This window comes from Rhagoletis pomonella, unplaced genomic scaffold (assembly GCF_013731165.1).
Source record: "Rhagoletis pomonella isolate Grant_MI unplaced genomic scaffold, Rhpom_1.0 Rhpom_scaffold_02186, whole genome shotgun sequence".
Classification (NCBI taxonomy): domain Eukaryota; kingdom Metazoa; phylum Arthropoda; class Insecta; order Diptera; family Tephritidae; genus Rhagoletis; species Rhagoletis pomonella.
Window position 1 is genome coordinate 2,879 of NW_023460740.1, and position 8,511 is coordinate 11,389.

Consider the following 8,511-nt stretch of genomic DNA (forward strand, 5'->3'; position numbering starts at 1 on the left):
TTAAAAGAAGCCTGTTCAAAATGTCTCTATTACACTGAACTCTTGAAAATTTCCGGGAAAAGTTTTGTCTGTAGAGCCTGAAGTGCTTGTTTCTTGCTTCAGCATCTTCTTCTGAGAGTTGTCCAATCGGCAGTATTGAATGTGCAATAACACGAGCACCATGCATTGAAATTGTATGCACAGTAGGTGACATTGGGTGCCACCCGTATAGTTGCACGTACAGTTCAGCAGTTTCGTTTGCATATACCTCAAACTTCTTCTCGTCAATCATATGGCCGCTTGAAACACTACTTTAAATTTGTGAATCAAGTTTTCATCTAAGTCAGTAATCCGGGAAGCTGTTTGTGGATCTGCAAAGAATCTCCTCGATGTGTTCCCATGATTTGTGTTGCCGAATCCTGCTTTTGGGATGGCCACTAAAAGAACCATTTCGACTTTGAATGCTTTTTGAATTTTTTCTTTCCTTTTACTATTTTTTTGTTTTCATCTGTTCTTATTTGCCATTTTCTCAGAGTTTATAAGAGAGGTATAGTAGTGACTCAAAGAGTCTTATCCTTGCGTGCAGTATTGAAAGCCCAAATCTCAGTGCTTCAGCAAAAGCAAGGATTTTAACGATTTTTTTTTTAAATTGCAGATATTGATCTACTGAATCGATCTATTGAACTAAACGTCAGTAATTGTTTATTAATAATTAATTATTGTTTATAAACAAAAAACAATTTTTTTTTTCAAATTGATTTTTTTCGAATTGCCACATCTTTTTTTCTCTCAAACTTTTTTGTCTATTAGGGAATAGTATAAGCTATTTTCCGTACGAGTAGCAATATGCTAAAATTCATCGTTTTCGAGTTATGATTTTTTTTCTGAAAATGCACTTATATGATGCTAGCAGATTTTCGTGCCAGTTGAGGGCGCAAAAATTGTTGCCCATTATGATAAAGTTTCCTTGCTGAAAATTTTTTGAGGTTGTCCGATCAGAGCCAAAAGTTTTTCCCAATTGGGCTCTAATTTTGGCCCAATTGGGGCCCAATTAGCGATTTGCCCAATCTACCGAAGATTTCCCCAACCAGTGCTCACAATTTGCTCAAAGTGAACATGCATACGCAATTAAAACGTTTTTATCGATAAAATCACACATACACACATCAAAATTGCCTACGAAAAAAAAAAATTGTTTTTTCTTGAAAAATTTCCCATACAAATTTTTTTATAAAAAAAAAATTAGTTTTTGAAAATATGCCATCTCAAAAAAAAAATTGGAAAAAATCACAATGGTAGCTCTGAGTATTGCGCAATATTTAAGTATAATGTTATGGGGTGCACTCTACAATAATTTGAGTTATGAATTTTTTTTTTACACCGACATTGACTAAAATGAGTACAAATGAGAACCCAATTGGGAAAAACTTTTGGCTCTAATCGGGCAACCTCAAAAAATTTCCAGCAAGGAAACTTTATCATAATGGGCAACAATTTTTCCGCCCTCAACCGGCACGAAAATTTGCTAGCATCATATAAGTGCATTTTCAGAAAAAAAAATCATAACTCGAAAACGACGAATTTTAGCATATTGCTACTCGTACTGAAAATAGTTTATACTATTCCCTAATAGACAAAAAAGTTTGAGAGAAAAAAAAGATGTGGCAATTTGAAAAAAATCAATTTGAAAAAAAAAACATTTTTTTTGTTTATAAACAATAATTAATTATTAATAAACAATTACTGATGTTTAGTTCACTAGATCGATTCAGTAGATCAATATCTGCAATTTAAAAAAAATCCTTGAAATCCTTGCTTTTTTGCGGCAGTTATAAACGATTTCATCAAAAGTTGCTATTAAGAGAGGAAAAAAGAAGCGTTCGTACTCAAAAAGAAAAAAATTCATTATTCGAAAAATTCGCATTTCTGAGCAAAAACGTGTCTCCTTAAATTCTTCAAGGAACAATCCCTGTGAGTTTTATCGCAAACTTAAATTCACTTTCCCCCGGCCTGGGTGATTTGAGATGGAATGAGCCTTAAGGAAAGAGCGATACTGGTCGCACCAGTGTTGCTACTTTGTGAGTAATTCCTCAAAACGTGAGGAATTTCGGGTGCGCTTGAGTATTTTTTGAGGATTTTTATTTTGAGGAGTTTTCTCTCGATATATGTATTTGCAGATAACAAAACAGCCATGTTTTACACAAGAGAGTTGTTAAATCGCTCTGCAAATTTTTGAACAAAAAGCTTTCCGAGGTTTTCTAAAGAGCGAAATACAGCACACAAGTGGCTTGTCAAACATTCTTCAAACCTACTTTTCCCATTTCGCCATACACCATGCAAACATGTCTCGTTCAAGCAAAGAATTTTAGTTTTCTTCCGGTTCACAATGTAAAAGGGTTTGGTTTTGTTCGATTTTTTTCTCTCGCGTCCTCATTTCGTTGCGAATGAGGCGATTTTATCATACGCAACGTAAGCGGTTTGATCAAACGTCAACATGGCGGCTAGAAAATCAAAAAATTTTTGATTTTTGTTCACATTTTCCTCAAACGGCTTGTCAAACCTTCAAACACCCCCATACACAACGTAAATAGCTTTAAGGAAAGATATTTCGCTTGGTTTGTCAAGCCGCTTGTGTGGTGTTTTTGGCTCTTAAGCACATCTGCAATTGCTGCTAAATATTCAAAATGTTATCGATAATTTTTTTCATTCCATCGTTATATTTTCAACTTATTTTAAACATGCAAAATCTCGGTAACGAATGGAGAGAACACGCATTGTTCGATCATAAGGATATTCATATTGATTCCAAATTAGTTCCAGAAAATTATAGGAAAAGTTTTTGAATTAAAAGATTCTTCAGGTGTATATAAATTTCCCAATTAAAAAAATTATATCTGCATTACTAATATAGCCCTTTTCTAATACTTCAGTAGAACGTATATTTAGAAGTTTAAAAATGTGTAGGACTGACTTGAGGACCAGATTGAGCACTGATAGTTGCAGCAATATTATATACAAACTAAGGCATACAAAATAATGGTGATACTTTTTGAACCACAAGAACAAATGTACCAGTTGAATTGGAGAATGTAATCAATTTTTATAATAAGTACCTGTAAATAGTATGCAGTGCACAATCCTTATGTCTGCCATAAGAAAATTTTTAGTAATTTGTTCGGATTTTGAAGATTTTTCGTTTGTTTTTGAGGAATTTGGCAATTTTTTGTGGCAACACTGGGTCGCACCTTCCGTACGGAATCAGCTGTTTGTACTCCTATGTATGTATGTACATATGTAACACATGCAGTGTTGCAGCTTTGGAAATTTTTTACCGAAATTGGCAATTTTTTTCTTTGTTTATCATATTTGGTAATTTGGTAACTTATTTTTCAACTTCGTAACTTTTTCGATTCAGTCCTACATGTAACATATTTAGGTCAAAACAACTTCTTGTTCCACATTAGGAAGTGCGCCGTAAGCGTTTCCTTTAACAGAAATACCAGGTAATCCTGAAAGTTTCGCAAGGCGTACAGTTTACTATAATTGTGTGATCTACAACAAACTGCTTGATAGTGGCAGAAGCACGCCTCTGTTACTCACTTTCGCTACAATTATAACGAGTTGTCCCTTCTTGTTATCTACGTTCTTTGGTCGTACCTGGACAAATGTGGAGTGCTCCGAAATTTTAGTTTAGTTTAAAATAAGTTTAGTAATTTTTTGTTGAATTTGGTAAGTTTTTCTGATTTTGGGTAAAAAATAAAAAAATTGGCAACACTGAACACATGTAAGTAAAATATAGCCACCTAAGTCTACACTACGTTGCTTATGCATTTGACAGACTCTTCGTTAATTTTCTGACAGTCAGTTACGGCAGCTTATTCACATTATAGTCAGCCGTTTACCTTTTCTTCATATACATATTGAACTTTACCTTACTCCTTGCACTAAATTTAAATCTTACGCTTAAACCGCAGGTAAGCAGGTTCCTTAATTCAGTATCAATATAAAAGCATACATTTAGGAGGCATTTCCGCCTCAACCATTTACATGTATGGCATTAATATAAGTGTCACTTTTGAATTGATTTTTTCGCTTTATATTAAACTTATTTGAAAGTTTAGTAACTCTCTGCACATCTGCATCAAAATACCATTCTAATGATATATAACTCTAAGCATTGCCGCAGAAATTTTAAATTTAACGGTAGTTTATAAGATTTGAAAATAGTTGGTTTCGAAAGAAAGATACAATAAATAAATACATATTATACAACAAATAAAAATAAAAAATTTTAATTTTAATATTCTTATTGAGCTTTGTACCACGATTATTTTATTATGAAAAATAATCGTGAAAAAAAGTCTAAGCGGTAGAAGTTATAGCAGCTATTTCGAAGATCACCACATCTCTTCATCAGACTTCTTTTTTCTAGACTTTCAGCAGGGATCGAACCCGCGTCATCGATGTGCAAAGTCAGAAGCGTTAACCACTGAGCTATGAACACCCCATAAACTCGTGTTGCTAATTCATTCCTTATTTAACCTACTGCTATAGGCATGGGTAACAATGCGCTGCGCGGCGCATTTGCGTTAACACCGTAGCCGAAGTTGCCGGGCCAACACCAAGATATGAATAGCGCCATTCACGCCAAGAAACACATGAAACAAACACACCATTCGCCTTAATTCTTTGTTTTTACTTATGAGTGTTGAGAACTCCAGAAACCTTTGTATATTGGCAAATTTAAAGCTTTACTCAAGAAAGATGAGAATATCGTGGCATTTACTACATTCCTAGCAGCTAAATTCGGTTGGCGGTACAAGCGTGGTTCAGCGAAAATTAGAAAAATAATAGACATGCCACCCCTGTGTTGCGTATGACACTGTATGTCGATGGGTACTGTGGTGACACTCAGATGGTGCCGTGTTCAAATCAGTACAGTGCGCTATTGCGCTGACACCACACGTGGCGCCGGCGTTATTGAAAAATTGTGCTATCACCCATGTCTATACTGCTATCAAGTGCAGCTGAATTGCCGCTATTTAAACTTGACAGCGTGGTTGTTGTTGTCAATTCTATACATGCATTTGCTTTACAGGCTCTTCCTAAACTATGTATTTGTCAACGTTATTTTGGCTTATTAACATTTAATTTTAATATTCTTATTGAGCTTTGTACCACGATTATTTTATTAGGAAAAATGGAAAAAGCAACAAAGTTTAAGCGGTAAAAGTTATAGCAGCTAATTCGGAGATCACCAAATCTCCTCATCAGACTTCTTTTTTCTAGACTTTCAGCAGGGATCGAACCCGCGTCATCGATGTGCAAAGTCACAAGCGTTAACCACTGAACTATGCACACCCCATAAACTCGTGTTGCTAATTCATTTTCCTTATTCAACCTACTGCTATCAAGTGCACTGATTTGCCGCAATTTAAACTTGACAGCGTGGTTGTTGTTCTATACATGCATTTGCTTTATTGTATAATTTTCAGACAGGCTCTTCCTAAACTATGTATTTTTCACTGTTATTCTTATTGAGCTTTGTACCCCGATTATTTTATTAGGAAAAATGGAAAACGCCACATAGTCAAGGCGGTAGAAGTTATAGCAGCTATTTCGTAGATCACCACATCTCTTTATCAGACTTCTTTGGTATGCGAAGAAGATGTAGCCCTGTGGACGTACAACTTTTGAGGGATTTCGCCGACCTAAACGGGGTTAGATCGCCGAAACAACAGCCCACCACAACCACAGGGCAACAGCCTGTAACGGACTTCGGAGCAAGATCGAGGAGATAACAGTCTTTATGGGTCGGCACGGAATATTAATAGCTGCGGTCTAAGAGACGAAGCTGCATTGCAATTTAACATTGTTGAATTGCGCCGGATACAACGTGCACCGTCGAGATCGCGAGCGGGATAATGGTGGTGGCCTAGCGTTCATGCGCCTCTTGTTTTCACCAGCGCACAGAGGAGTATTTGCATTGTAAAACCGGTCGAAAGTTATTTGGTGTGTGTTTTCTGCTAAGTAATTAAATACAACACGGAAATTAATCATAATAAGACATTTATATTAGAAAAAATAATAGTTACACTTACTGTAGAAGCATTTTCTGGCGTATTAATGCATCAGATACCATAAGCCCACATATACCTAATCACATTTCCTGCGTATCCATTGGTGTAAATAGGTATTTTAAATACATATATATAAATAAATATCTTCATATACATACATTAAAAAATATTTTCTTGTAAGATGTATTACGTATGACACTTTAAATACATAAAGTAAAATTAAAATTAAAAAATTAAGCATCATAACCCGATTCCTCATTTTCATCCTGATCACTGCTTTCGTATAGCTCATTTAGCACTTCCGGAAGCAGAAGACTTATCGTTTCGGAAGAAAATGGCTTACTCTTCTTACGGGTTGTGGTCTACTGCTGCTTATAAATGGGTCCAATTTTAAAAGAAGCCTGTTCAAAATGTCTCTATTACACTGAACTCTTGAAAATTTCCGGGAAAAGTTTTGTCTGTAGAGCCTGAAGTGCTTGTTTCTTGCTTCAGCATCTTCTTCTGAGAGTTGTCCAATCGGCAGTATTGAATGTGCAATAACACGAGCACCATGCATTGAAATTGTATGCACAGTAGGTGACATTGGGTGCCACCCGTATAGTTGCACGTACAGTTCAGCAGTTTCGTTTGCATATACCTCAAACTTCTTCTCGTCAATCATATGGCCGCTTGAAACACTACTTTAAATTTGTGAATCAAGTTTTCATCTAAGTCAGTAATCCGGGAAGCTGTTTGTGGATCTGCAAAGAATCTCCTCGATGTGTTCCCATGATTTGTGTTGCCGAATCCTGCTTTTGGGATGGCCACTAAAAGAACCATTTCGACTTTGAATGCTTTTTGAATTTTTTCTTTCCTTTTACTATTTTTTTGTTTTCATCTGTTCTTATTTGCCATTTTCTCAGAGTTTATAAGAGAGGTATAGTAGTGACTCAAAGAGTCTTATCCTTGCGTGCAGTATTGAAAGCCCAAATCTCAGTGCTTCAGCAAAAGCAAGGATTTTAACGATTTTTTTTTTAAATTGCAGATATTGATCTACTGAATCGATCTATTGAACTAAACGTCAGTAATTGTTTATTAATAATTAATTATTGTTTATAAACAAAAAACAATTTTTTTTTTCAAATTGATTTTTTTCGAATTGCCACATCTTTTTTTCTCTCAAACTTTTTTGTCTATTAGGGAATAGTATAAGCTATTTTCCGTACGAGTAGCAATATGCTAAAATTCATCGTTTTCGAGTTATGATTTTTTTTCTGAAAATGCACTTATATGATGCTAGCAGATTTTCGTGCCAGTTGAGGGCGCAAAAATTGTTGCCCATTATGATAAAGTTTCCTTGCTGAAAATTTTTTGAGGTTGTCCGATCAGAGCCAAAAGTTTTTCCCAATTGGGCTCTAATTTTGGCCCAATTGGGGCCCAATTAGCGATTTGCCCAATCTACCGAAGATTTCCCCAACCAGTGCTCACAATTTGCTCAAAGTGAACATGCATACGCAATTAAAACGTTTTTATCGATAAAATCACACATACACACATCAAAATTGCCTACGAAAAAAAAAAATTGTTTTTTCTTGAAAAATTTCCCATACAAATTTTTTTATAAAAAAAAAATTAGTTTTTGAAAATATGCCATCTCAAAAAAAAAATTGGAAAAAATCACAATGGTAGCTCTGAGTATTGCGCAATATTTAAGTATAATGTTATGGGGTGCACTCTACAATAATTTGAGTTATGAATTTTTTTTTTACACCGACATTGACTAAAATGAGTACAAATGAGAACCCAATTGGGAAAAACTTTTGGCTCTAATCGGGCAACCTCAAAAAATTTCCAGCAAGGAAACTTTATCATAATGGGCAACAATTTTTCCGCCCTCAACCGGCACGAAAATTTGCTAGCATCATATAAGTGCATTTTCAGAAAAAAAAATCATAACTCGAAAACGACGAATTTTAGCATATTGCTACTCGTACTGAAAATAGTTTATACTATTCCCTAATAGACAAAAAAGTTTGAGAGAAAAAAAAGATGTGGCAATTTGAAAAAAATCAATTTGAAAAAAAAAACATTTTTTTTGTTTATAAACAATAATTAATTATTAATAAACAATTACTGATGTTTAGTTCACTAGATCGATTCAGTAGATCAATATCTGCAATTTAAAAAAAATCCTTGAAATCCTTGCTTTTTTGCGGCAGTTATAAACGATTTCATCAAAAGTTGCTATTAAGAGAGGAAAAAAGAAGCGTTCGTACTCAAAAAGAAAAAAATTCATTATTCGAAAAATTCGCATTTCTGAGCAAAAACGTGTCTCCTTAAATTCTTCAAGGAACAATCCCTGTGAGTTTTATCGCAAACTTAAATTCACTTTCCCCCGGCCTGGGTGATTTGAGATGGAATGAGCCTTAAGGAAAGAGCGATACTGGTCGCACCAGTGTTGCTACTTTGTGAG